Here is a 14160-nt window from a genome sequence, read left to right as displayed (position 1 = left end):
GTCACCATGCGTACTTTCCTGCACGGGAGTAATGTCTCCAGCAGTCACGCTTTGATCGTTCCCTGGAAGACCAATAGTAGTTTCCGCTGCACTTTTGGTGGCATTCTGTAATCTGTGGACTATCAGAGTGTTGATGAAACACAGAAATTGCATCGGGATTGAATACAACAGTCACCATGCGCACTTTCCTCCACGGGAGTAGTGTCTCAAAGAGTCTACACTTTGATCGTTCCCGGGAAGACCAGTAGTAGTAACCGATGCACATCTGGTGGCAATCTGTAATCTGTGGACTATCAGAGTGTTGATGAAACACAGAAATTGCATCGGGACTGAATACAACAGTCACCATGCGTACTTTCCTCCATGGGAGTAATGTCTCAAACAGTCAACGCTTTGATCGTTCCCTGGAGGACCAGTAGTAGTTCCCGATGCACGTCTGGTGGCATTCTGTAATCTGTGGACTATCAGAGTGTTGATGAAACACAGAAATTGCATCGGGATTGAATACAACAGTCACCATGCGCACTTTTCTCCATGGGAGTAATGTCTCAAACAGTCTACGTTTTGATCGTTCCCTGGAAGATCACTAGTAGTTTCCGATGCACATCTTTTGGCACTCTGTAATCTGTGGACTATCAGAGTGTTGATGAAACACAGAAATTGCATCGCGATTGAATACAACAGTCACCATGCGCACTTTCCTTCATGGGGGTAATGTCTCAAACACTCTACGCTTTGATCGTTCCCTGGAAGACCAGTAGTAGTTTCCGATGAACATAAGGAGGCATTCTGTAATCTGTGGAGTATCAGAGTGTTCATGAAACACAGAAATGGCATCGGGATTGATTACAACAGTCACCATGCGCAATTTCCTCCATGGGAAGTAATGTCTCAAACAGTCTACGCTTTAATCGTTCCCTGGAAGACCAGTAGTGGTTTCAGATGCACATCTGGAGGCATTCTGTAATCTGTGGACTATCAGAGTGTTGATGGAACACAGAAATTGCATCGGGATTGAATACAACAGTCACCATGCGCACTTTCCTCCATGGGAGTAAATCTCAAACAGTCTACACTTTGATCGTTCCCTGGAAGACCAGTAGTAGTTTCCGATGCACATCTGGTGGTATTCTGTAATCTGTGGACTATCAGAGCGTTGATGAAACACAGAAATTGCCACGGGATTGAATACAACAGTCACCATGCGCAGTTTCCTCCACGGGAGTAATGTCTCAAACAGTCTACGCTTTCATCGTTCCCTGGAAGACCAGTAGTAGTAACCGATGCACATCTGGTGGCAATCTGTAATCTGTGGACTATCAGAGTGTTGATGAAACACAGAAATTGCATCGGGACTGAATACAACAGTCACCATGCGTACTTTCCTCCATGGGAGTAATGTCTCAAACAGTCAACGCTTTGATCGTTCCCTGGAGGACCAGTAGTAGTTCCCGATGCACGTCTGGTGGCATTCTGTAATCTGTGGACTATCAGAGTGTTGATGAAACACAGAAATTGCATCGGGATTGAATACAACAGTCACCATGCGCACTTTTCTCCATGGGAGTAATGTCTCAAACAGTCTACGTTTTGATCGTTCCCTGGAAGATCACTAGTAGTTTCCGATGCACATCTTTTGGCACTCTGTAATCTGTGGACTATCAGAGTGTTGATGAAACACAGAAATTGCATCGCGATTGAATACAACAGTCACCATGCGCACTTTCCTTCATGGGAGTAATGTCTCAAACACTCTACGCTTTGATCGTTCCCTGGAAGACCAGTAGTAGTTTCCGATGAACATAAGGAGGCATTCTGTAATCTGTGGAGTATCAGAGTGTTCATGAAACACAGAAATGGCATCGGGATTGATTACAACAGTCACCATGCGCAATTTCCTCCATGGGAAGTAATGTCTCAAACAGTCTACGCTTTAATCGTTCCCTGGAAGACCAGTAGTGGTTTCAGATGCACATCTGGAGGCATTCTGTAATCTGTGGACTATCAGAGTGTTGATGGAACACAGAAATTGCATCGGGATTGAATACAACAGTCACCATGCGCACTTTCCTCCATGGGAGTAAATCTCAAACAGTCTACACTTTGATCGTTCCCTGGAAGACCAGTAGTAGTTTCCGATGCACATCTGGTGGTATTCTGTAATCTGTGGACTATCAGAGCGTTGATGAAACACAGAAATTGCCTCGGGATTGAATACAACAGTCACCATGCGCAGTTTCCTCCACGGGAGTAATGTCTCAAACAGTCTACGCTTTCATCGTTCCCTGGAAGACCAGTAGTGGTTTCCGATGCACATCTGGAGGCATTCTGTAATCTGTGGCCTATTATAGTGTTGATGAAACACAGAAATTGCCTCGGGATTGAATACAACAGTCACCATGCGCACTTTCCTTCATGGGCGTAATGTCTCAAACACTCTACGCTTTGATCGTTCCCTGGAAGACCAGTAGTAGTTTCCGATGAACATATGGAGGCATTCTGTAATCTGTGGACTATCAGAGTGTTGATGAAACACAGAAATTGCATCGGGATTGAATACAACAGTCACCATGCGCACTTTCCTTCATTGAAGTATTGTCTCAAACACTCTACGCTTTGATCGTTCCCTGGAAGACCAGTAGTAGTTTCCGACGCACATCTGGTGGCATTCTGTAATCTGTGGTCTATCAGAGTGTTGATGGAACACAGAAATTGAATCGGGATTGAATACAACAGTCACCATGCGCACTTTCCTCCATGGGAGTAATGTCTCAAACAGTCTACAATTTGATCGTTTCCTGGAAGACCAGTAGTAGTTTCCGATGCACATCTTGAGGCATTCTGTAATCTGTGGAGTATCAGAGTGTTCATGAAACACAGAAATTGCCTCGGGATTGAATACAACAGTCACCATGCGAACTTTCCTCCATGGGAGTAATTCTCAAGCAGTCTACGCTTTGATCGTTCCCTGGAAGACCAGTAGTAGTTTCCGATGCACATCTGGTGGCGTTCTGTAATCTGTGGACTATCAGAGTGTTGACGAAACACAGAAATTGCATCGGGATTGAATACAACAGTCACCATGCGCACTTTCCTTCATGGGAGTAATGTCTCAAACAGTCTACGATTTGAACGTTCCCTGGGATATCAGTAGTAGTTTCCGATGAACATCTGGAGGCATTCTGTAATCTGTGGAGTATCAGAGTGTTCATGAAACACAGAAATGGCATCGGGATTGATTACAACAGTCACCATGCGCAATTTCCTCCACGAGAGGTATGTCTGAAACAGTCTACGATTTAATTGTTCCCTGGAAGTCCAGTAGTAGTTTTCGATGCACATCTGGTGGCATTCTTTAATCTGTGGACTATCAGAGTGTTGATGAAACACAGAAATTGCATCGGGATTGAATACAACACTCACCATGAGCACTTTCCTCCATGGGAGCAATGTCTCTAACGGTCTACGCTTTGATCGTTCCCTGGAAGACCAGTAGTACTTTCCGATGCCAATCTGGAGGCGTTCCGTAATTTGTGGACTATCAGAGTGTTGATGAAACACAGAAATTGCTTAGGGGTTGAATACAACAGTCACCATGCGCACTTTCCTCCATGGGAAGTAATGTCTCAAACTGTCTACGCTTTGATCGTTCCCTGGAAGACCAGTAGTAGTTTCCGATGCACATCTGGATGCATTCTGTAATCTGTGGACCTTCAAAGTGTTGATGAAACACAGAAATTTCATCAGGATTGAATACAACAGTCACCATGCGCACTTTCATCCATGTTACTAATGTCTCAAACAGTCTACGCTTTGATCGTTCCCTGGAAGACCAGTAGTGGTTTCCGAAGCACATCTGGTGGCATTCTGTAATCTGTGGACTATCAGAGTGTTGATGAAACACAGAAATTGCATCGGGACTGAATACAACAGTCACCATGCGCACTTTCCTCCACGGGTGCAATGTCTCAAAATGTCTACGCTTTGATCGTTCCCTGGAAGACCAGTAGTAGTTTCCGATGCACATCTGGAGGCATTATGTAATCTTTCTACTATCAGAGTGTTGATGGAACACAGAAATTGCATCCGGATTGAATACAACAGTCACCATGCGCACTTTCCTCCAAGGGTGCAATGTCTCAAACAGTCTACGCTTTGATCGTTCCCTGGAAGACCAGTAGTAATTTCCGAAGCACATCTGGTGGCATTCTGTAATCTGTGGACTATCAGAGTGTTGATGAAACACAGAAATTGCATCGGGACTGAATACAACAGTCACCATGCGTACTTTCCTGCACGGGAGTAATGTCTCCAGCAGTCTACGCTTTGATCGTTCCCTGGAAGACCAGTAGTAGTTTCCGCTGCACGTTTGGTGGCATTCTGTAATCTGTGGACTATCAGAGTGTTGATGAAACACAGAAATTGCATCGGGATTGAATACAACAGTCACCATGCGCACTTTCCTCCACGGGAGTAGTGTCTCAAAGAGTCTACACTTTGATCGTTCCCTGGAAGACCAGTAGTAGTAACCGATGCACATCTGGTGGCAATCTGTAATCTGTGGACTATCAGAGTGTTGATGAAACACAGAAATTGCATCGGGACTGAATACAACAGTCACCATGCGTACTTTCCTCCATGGGAGTAATGTCTCAAACAGTCAACGCTTTGATCGTTCCCTGGAGGACCAGTAGTAGTTCCCGATGCACGTCTGGTGGCATTCTGTAATCTGTGGACTATCAGAGTGTTGATGAAACACAGAAATTGCATCGGGATTGAATACAACAGTCACCATGCGCACTTTTCTCCATGGGAGTAATGTCTCAAAGAGTCTACGTTTTGATCGTTCCCTGGAAGATCACTAGTAGTTTCCGATGCACATCTTTTGGCACTCTGTAATCTGTGGACTATCAGAGTGTTGATGAAACACAGAAATTGCATCGCGATTGAATACAACAGCCACTATGCGCACTTTCCTCCACGGGAGTAATGTCTAAAACAGTCTACGCTTTGATCCTTCCCTGGAAGACCAGTAGTAGTTTCCGATGAACATAAGGAGGCATTCTGTAATCTGTGGAGTATCAGAGTGTTCATGAAACATAGAAATGGCATCGGGATTGATTACAACAGTCACCATGCGCAATTTCCTCCATGGGAAGTAATGTCTCAAACAGTCTACGCTTTAATCGTTCCCTGGAAGACCAGTAGTAGTTTCAGATGCACATCTGGAGGCATTCTGTAATCTGTGGACTATCAGAGTGTTGATGGAACACAGAAATTGCATCGGGATTGAATACAACAGTCACCATGCGCACTTTCCTCCATGGGAGTAAATCTCAAACAGTCTACACTTTGATCGTTCCCTGGAAGACCAGTAGTAGTTTCCGATGCACATCTGGTGGTATTCTGTAATCTGTGGACTATCAGAGCGTTGATGAAACACAGAAATTGCCTCGGGATTGAATACAACAGTCACCATGCGCAGTTTCCTCCACGGGAGTAATGTCTCAAACAGTCTACGCTTTCATCGTTCCCTGGAAGACCAGTAGTGGTTTCCGATGCACATCTGGAGGCATTCTGTAATCTGTGGCCTATTATAGTGTTGATGAAACACAGAAATTGCCTCGGGATTGAATACAACAGTCACCATGCGCACTTTCCTTCATGGGAGTAATGTCTCAAACACTCTACGCTTTGATCGTTCCCTGGAAGACCAGTAGTAGTTTCCGATGTACATATGGAGGCATTCTGTAATCTGTGGACTATCAGAGTGTTGATGAAACACAGAAATTGCATCGGGATTGAATGCAACAGTCACCATGCGCACTTTCCTTCATTGAAGTATTGTCTCAAACACTCTACGCTTTGATCGTTCCCTGGAAGACCAGTAGTAGTTTCCGACGCACATCTGGTGGCATTCTGTAATCTGTGGTCTATCAGAGTGTTGATGGAACACAGAAATTGAATCGGGATTGAATACAACAGTCACCATGCGCACTTTCCTCCATGGGAGTAATGTTTCAAACAGTCTACAATTTGATCGTTTCCTGGAAGACCAGTAGTAGTTTCCGATGCACATCTTGAGGCATTCTGTAATCTGTGGAGTATCAGAGTGTTGATGAAACACAGAAATTGCCTCGGGATTGAATACAACAGTCACCATGCGAACTTTCCTCCATGGGAGTAATTCTCAAGCAGTCTACGCTTTGATCGTTCCCTGGAAGACCAGTAGTAGTTTCCGATGCACATCTGGTGGCGTTCTGTAATCTGTGGACTATCAGAGTGTTGATGAAACACAGAAATTGCATCGGGATTGAATACAACAGTCACCATGCGCACTTTCCTTCATGGGAGTAATGTCTCAAACAGTCTACGATTTGAACGTTCCCTGGGATATCAGTAGTAGTTTCCGATGAACATCTGGAGGCATTCTGTAATCTGTGGAGTATCAGAGTGTTCATGAAACACAGAAATGGCATCGGGATTGATTACAACAGTCACCATGCGCAATTTCCTCCACGAGAGGTATGTCTGAAACAGTCTACGATTTAATTGTTCCCTGGAAGTCCAGTAGTAGTTTTCGATGCACATCTGGTGGCATTCTTTAATCTGTGGACTATCAGAGTGTTGATGAAACACAGAAATTGCATCGGGATTGAATACAACACTCACCATGAGCACTTTCCTCCATGGGAGCAATGTCTCTAACGGTCTACGCTTTGATCGTTCCCTGGAAGACCAGTAGTACTTTCCGATGCCAATCTGGAGGCGTTCCGTAATTTGTGGACTATCAGAGTGTTGATGAAACACAGAAATTGCTTAGGGGTTGAATACAACAGTCACCATGCGCACTTTCCTCCATGGGAAGTAATGTCTCAAACTGTCTACGCTTTGATCGTTCCCTGGAAGACCAGTAGTAGTTTCCGATGCACATCTGGATGCATTCTGTAATCTGTGGACCTTCAAAGTGTTGATGAAACACAGATATTTCATCAGGATTGAATACAACAGTCACCATGCGCACTTTCATCCATGTTACTAATGTCTCAAACAGTCTACGCTTTGATCGTTCCCTGGAAGACCAGTAGTAGTTTCCGAAGCACATCTGGTGGCATTCTGTAATCTGTGGAATACCAGAGTGTTGATGAAACACAGAAATTGCATCGGGATTGAATACAACAGTCACCATGCCCACTTTTCTCCATGGGAGTAATGTCTCAAACAATTTACGCTTTGATCGTTCCCAGGAAGAGCAGTAGTAGTTTCATATGCACATCCTTTGGCACTCTGTAATCTGGGGACTATCAGAGTGTTGATGAAACACGGAAATTGCATCGGGATTGAATACAACAGTCACTATGCGCACTTTCCTCAACGGGAGTAATGTCTCAAACAGTCTACGCTTTGATCCTTCCCTGGACGACCAATAGTAGTTTCCGATGCACATCTGGTAGCATTCTGTAATCTGTGGACTATCAGAGTGTTGATGAAACACAGAAATTGCATCGGGACTGAATACAACAGTCACCATGTTCACTTTCCTCCACGGGTGCAATGTCTCAAAATGTCTACGCTTTGATCGTTCCCTGGAAGACCAGTAGTAGTTTCCGATGCACATCTGGAGGCATTATGTAATCTTTCTACTATCAGAGTGTTGATGGAACACAGAAATTGCATCCGGATTGAATACAACAGTCACCATGCGCACTTTCCTCCACGGGTGCAATGTCTCAAACAGTCTACGCTTTGATCGTTCCCTGGAAGACCAGTAGTAATTTCCGAAGCACATCTGGTGGCATTCTGTAATCTGTGGACTATCAGAGTGTTGATGAAACACAGAAATTGCATCGGGACTGAATACAACAGTCACCATGCGTACTTTCCTGCACGGGTGTAATGTCTCCAGCAGACTACGCTTTGATCGTTCCCTGGAAGACCAATAGTAGTTTCCGCTGCACGTCTGGTGGCATTCTGTAATCTGTGGACTATCAGAGTGTTGATGAAACACATAAATTGCATCGGGATTGAATACAACAGTCACCATGCGCACTTTCCTCCACGGGAGTAGTGTCTCAAAGAGTCTACACTTTGATCGTTCCCTAAAAGACCAGTAGTAGTTTCCGATGCACATCTGGTGGCAATCTGTAATCTGTGGACTATCAGAGTGTTGATGAAACACAGAAATTGCATCGGGACTGAATACAACAGTCACCATGCGTACTTTCCTCCATGGGAGTAATGTCTCAAACAGTCAACGCTTTGATCGTTCCCTGGAGGACCAGTAGTAGTTCCCGATGCACGTCTGGTGGCATTCTGTAATCTGTGGACTATCAGAGTGTTGATGAAACACAGAAATTGCATCGGGATTGAATACAACAGTCACCATGCGCACTTTTCTCCATGGGAGTAATGTCTCAAACAGTCTACGTTTTGATCGTTCCCTGGAAGATCAGTAGTAGTTTCCGATGCACATCTTTTGGCACTCTGTAATCTGTGGACTATCAGAGTGTTGATGAAACACAGAAATTGCATCGCGATTGAATACAACAGTCACTATGCGCACTTTCCTCCACGGGAGTAATGTCTAAAACAGTCTACGCTTTGATCCTTCCCTGGAAGACCAGTAGTAGTTTCCGCTGCACGTCTGGTGGCATTCTGTAATCTGTGGACTATCAGGGTGTTGATGAAACACAGAAAATGCATCGGGATTGAATACAACAGTCACCATGCGCACTTTCCTTCATGGGAGTAATGTCTCAAACACTCTACGCTTTGATCGTTCCCTGGAAGACCAGTAGTAGTTTCCGATGAACATATGGAGGCATTCTGTAATCTGTGGACTATCAGAGTGTTGATGAAACACAGAAATTGCATCGGGATTGAATACAACAGTCACCATGCGCACTTTCCTTCATTGAAGTATTGTCTCAAACACTCTACGCTTTGATCGTTCCCTGGAAGACCAGTAGTAGTTTCCGATGCACATCTGGTGGCGTTCTGTAATCTGTGGACTATCAGAGTGTTGACGAAACACAGAAATTGCATCGGGAATGAATACAACAGTCACCATGCGCACTTTCCTTCATGGGAGTAATGTCTCAAACAGTCTACGATTTGAACGTTCCCTGGAATATCGGTAGTAGTTTCCGATGAACATCTGGAGGCATTCTGTAATCTGTGGAGTATCAGAGTGTTCATGAAACACAGAAATGGCATCGGGATTGATTACAACAGACACCATGCGCAATTTCCTCCATGGGAAGTAATGTCTCAAACAGTCTACGCTTTAATCGTTCCCTGGAAGACCAGTAGTGGTTTCAGATGCACATCTGGAGGCATTCTGTAATCTGTGGACTATCAGAGTGTTGATGGAACACAGAAATTGCATCGGGATTGAATACAACAGTCACCATGCGCACTTTCCTCCATGGGAGTAAATCTCAAACAGTCTACACTTTGATCGTTCCCTGGAAGACCAGTAGTAGTTTCCGATGCACATCTGGTGGCATTCTGTAATCTGTGGACTATCAGTGCGTTGATGAAACACAGAAATTCCCTCGGGATTGAATACAACAGACACCATGCGCACTTTCCTCCACGGGAGTAATGTCTCAAACAGTCTACGCTTTCATCGTTCCCTGGAAGACCAGTAGTGGTTTCCGATGCACATCTGGAGGCATTCTGTAATCTGTGGCCTATTATAGTGTTGATGAAACACAGAAATTGCATCGGGATTGAATACAACAGTCACCATGCGCACTTTCCTTCATGGGAGTAATGTCTCAAACACTCTACGCTTTGATCGTTCCCTGGAAGACCAGTAGTAGTTTCCGATGAACATATGGAGGCATTCTGTAATCTGTGGAGTTTCAGAGTGTTGATGAAACACAGAAATTGCCTCGGGATTGAATACAACAGTCACCATGCGAACTTTCCTCCATGGGAGTAATTCTCAAGCAGTCTACGCTTTAATCGTTCCCTGGAAGACCAGTAGTAGTTTCCGATGCACATCTGGTGGCGTTCTGTAATCTGTGGACTATCAGAGTGTTGATGAAACACAGAAATTGCATCGGGATTGAATACAACAGTCACCATGCGCACTTTCCTTCATGGGAGTAATGTCTCAAACAGTCTACGATTTGAACGTTCCCTGGGATATCAGTAGTAGTTTCCGATGAACATCTGGAGGCATTCTGTAATCTGTGGAGTATCAGAGTGTTCATGAAACACAGAAATGGCATCGGGATTGATTACAACAGTCACCATGCGCAATTTCCTCCACGAGAGGTATGTCTGAAACAGTCTACGATTTAATTGTTCCCTGGAAGTCCAGTAGTAGTTTTCGATGCACATCTGGTGGCATTCTTTAATCTGTGGACTATCAGAGTGTTGATGAAACACAGAAATTGCATCGGGATTGAATACAACACTCACCATGAGCACTTTCCTCCATGGGAGCAATGTCTCTAACGGTCTACGCTTTGATCGTTCCCTGGAAGACCAGTAGTACTTTCCGATGCCAATCTGGAGGCGTTCCGTAATTTGTGGACTATCAGAGTGTTGATGAAACACAGAAATTGCTTAGGGGTTGAATACAACAGTCACCATGCGCACTTTCCTCCATGGGAAGTAATGTCTCAAACTGTCTACGCTTTGATCGTTCCCTGGAAGACCAGTAGTAGTTTCCGATGCACATCTGGATGCATTCTGTAATCTGTGGACCTTCAAAGTGTTGATGAAACACAGATATTTCATCAGGATTGAATACAACAGTCACCATGCGCACTTTCATCCATGTTACTAATGTCTCAAACAGTCTACGCTTTGATCGTTCCCTGGAAGACCAGTAGTAGTTTCCGAAGCACATCTGGTGGCATTCTGTAATCTGTGGAATACCAGAGTGTTGATGAAACACAGAAATTGCATCGGGATTGAATACAACAGTCACCATGCCCACTTTTCTCCATGGGAGTAATGTCTCAAACAATTTACGCTTTGATCGTTCCCAGGAAGAGCAGTAGTAGTTTCATATGCACATCCTTTGGCACTCTGTAATCTGGGGACTATCAGAGTGTTGATGAAACACGGAAATTGCATCGGGATTGAATACAACAGTCACTATGCGCACTTTCCTCAACGGGAGTAATGTCTCAAACAGTCTACGCTTTGATCCTTCCCTGGACGACCAATAGTAGTTTCCGATGCACATCTGGTAGCATTCTGTAATCTGTGGACTATCAGAGTGTTGATGAAACACAGAAATTGCATCGGGACTGAATACAACAGTCACCATGTTCACTTTCCTCCACGGGTGCAATGTCTCAAAATGTCTACGCTTTGATCGTTCCCTGGAAGACCAGTAGTAGTTTCCGATGCACATCTGGAGGCATTATGTAATCTTTCTACTATCAGAGTGTTGATGGAACACAGAAATTGCATCCGGATTGAATACAACAGTCACCATGCGCACTTTCCTCCACGGGTGCAATGTCTCAAACAGTCTACGCTTTGATCGTTCCCTGGAAGACCAGTAGTAATTTCCGAAGCACATCTGGTGGCATTCTGTAATCTGTGGACTATCAGAGTGTTGATGAAACACAGAAATTGCATCGGGACTGAATACAACAGTCACCATGCGTACTTTCCTGCACGGGTGTAATGTCTCCAGCAGACTACGCTTTGATCGTTCCCTGGAAGACCAATAGTAGTTTCCGCTGCACGTCTGGTGGCATTCTGTAATCTGTGGACTATCAGAGTGTTGATGAAACACATAAATTGCATCGGGATTGAATACAACAGTCACCATGCGCACTTTCCTCCACGGGAGTAGTGTCTCAAAGAGTCTACACTTTGATCGTTCCCTAAAAGACCAGTAGTAGTTTCCGATGCACATCTGGTGGCAATCTGTAATCTGTGGACTATCAGAGTGTTGATGAAACACAGAAATTGCATCGGGACTGAATACAACAGTCACCATGCGTACTTTCCTCCATGGGAGTAATGTCTCAAACAGTCAACGCTTTGATCGTTCCCTGGAGGACCAGTAGTAGTTCCCGATGCACGTATGGTGGCATTCTGTAATCTGTGGACTATCAGAGTGTTGATGAAACACAGAAATTGCATCGGGATTGAATACAACAGTCACCATGCGCACTTTTCTCCATGGGAGTAATGTCTCAAACAGTCTACGTTTTGATCGTTCCCTGGAAGATCAGTAGTAGTTTCCGATGCACATCTTTTGGCACTCTGTAATCTGTGGACTATCAGAGTGTTGATGAAACACAGAAATTGCATCGCGATTGAATACAACAGTCACTATGCGCACTTTCCTCCACGGGAGTAATGTCTAAAACAGTCTACGCTTTGATCCTTCCCTGGAAGACCAGTAGTAGTTTCCGCTGCACGTCTGGTGGCATTCTGTAATCTGTGGACTATCAGGGTGTTGATGAAACACAGAAAATGCATCGGGATTGAATACAACAGTCACCATGCGCACTTTCCTTCATGGGAGTAATGTCTCAAACACTCTACGCTTTGATCGTTCCCTGGAAGACCAGTAGTAGTTTCCGATGAACATATGGAGGCATTCTGTAATCTGTGGACTATCAGAGTGTTGATGAAACACAGAAATTGCATCGGGATTGAATACAACAGTCACCATGCGCACTTTCCTTCATTGAAGTATTGTCTCAAACACTCTACGCTTTGATCGTTCCCTGGAAGACCAGTAGTAGTTTCCGATGCACATCTGGTGGCGTTCTGTAATCTGTGGACTATCAGAGTGTTGACGAAACACAGAAATTGCATCGGGAATGAATACAACAGTCACCATGCGCACTTTCCTTCATGGGAGTAATGTCTCAAACAGTCTACGATTTGAACGTTCCCTGGAATATCGGTAGTAGTTTCCGATGAACATCTGGAGGCATTCTGTAATCTGTGGAGTATCAGAGTGTTCATGAAACACAGAAATGGCATCGGGTTTGATTACAACAGACACCATGCGCAATTTCCTCCATGGGAAGTAATGTCTCAAACAGTCTACGCTTTAATCGTTCCCTGGAAGACCAGTAGTGGTTTCAGATGCACATCTGGAGGCATTCTGTAATCTGTGGACTATCAGAGTGTTGATGGAACACAGAAATTGCATCGGGATTGAATACAACAGTCACCATGCGCACTTTCCTCCATGGGAGTAAATCTCAAACAGTCTACACTTTTATCGTTCCCTGGAAGAACAGTAGTAGTTTCCGATGCACATCTGGTGGCATTCTGTAATCTGTGGACTATCAGTGCGTTGATGAAACACAGAAATTGCCTCGGGATTGAATACAACAGACACCATGCGCACTTTCCTCCACGGGAGTAATGTCTCAAACAGTCTACGCTTTCATCGTTCCCTGGAAGACCAGTAGTGGTTTCCGATGCACATCTGGAGGCATTCTGTAATCTGTGGCCTATTATAGTGTTAATGAAACACAGAAATTGCATCGGGATTGAATACAACAGTCACCATGCGCACTTTCCTTCATGGGAGTAATGTCTCAAACACTCTACGCTTTGATCGTTCCCTGGAAGACCAGTAGTAGTTTCCGATGAACATATGGAGGCATTCTGTAATCTGTGGACTATCAGAGTGTTGATGGAACACAGAAATTGAATCGGGATTGAATACAACAGTCACCATGCGCACTTTCCTCCATGGGAGTAATGTCTCAAACAGTCTACAATTTGATCGTTTCCTGGAAGACCAGTAGTAGTTTCCGATGCACATCTTGAGGCATTCTGTAATCTGTGGAGTATCAGAGTGTTGATGAGACACAGAAATTGCCTCGGGATTGAATACAACAGTCACCATGCGAACTTTCCTCCATGGGAGTAATTCTCAAGCAGTCTACGCTTTGATCGTTCCCTGGAAGACCAGTAGTAGTCTCCGATGCACATCTGGTGGCGTTCTGTAATCTGTGGACTATCAGAGTGTTAACGAAACACAGAAATTGCATCGGGATTGAATACAACAGTCACCATGCGCACTTTCCTTCATGGGAGTAATGTCTCAAACAGTCTACGATTTGAACGTTCCCTGGGATATCAGTAGTAGTTTCCGATGAACATCTGGAGGCATTCTGTAATCTGTGGAGTATCAGAGTGTTCATGAAA

This window comes from Schistocerca gregaria, chromosome 8, assembly GCF_023897955.1.
Source record: "Schistocerca gregaria isolate iqSchGreg1 chromosome 8, iqSchGreg1.2, whole genome shotgun sequence".
Lineage (NCBI taxonomy): Eukaryota > Metazoa > Arthropoda > Insecta > Orthoptera > Acrididae > Schistocerca > Schistocerca gregaria.
This window is presented reverse-complemented; position numbering follows the sequence as displayed.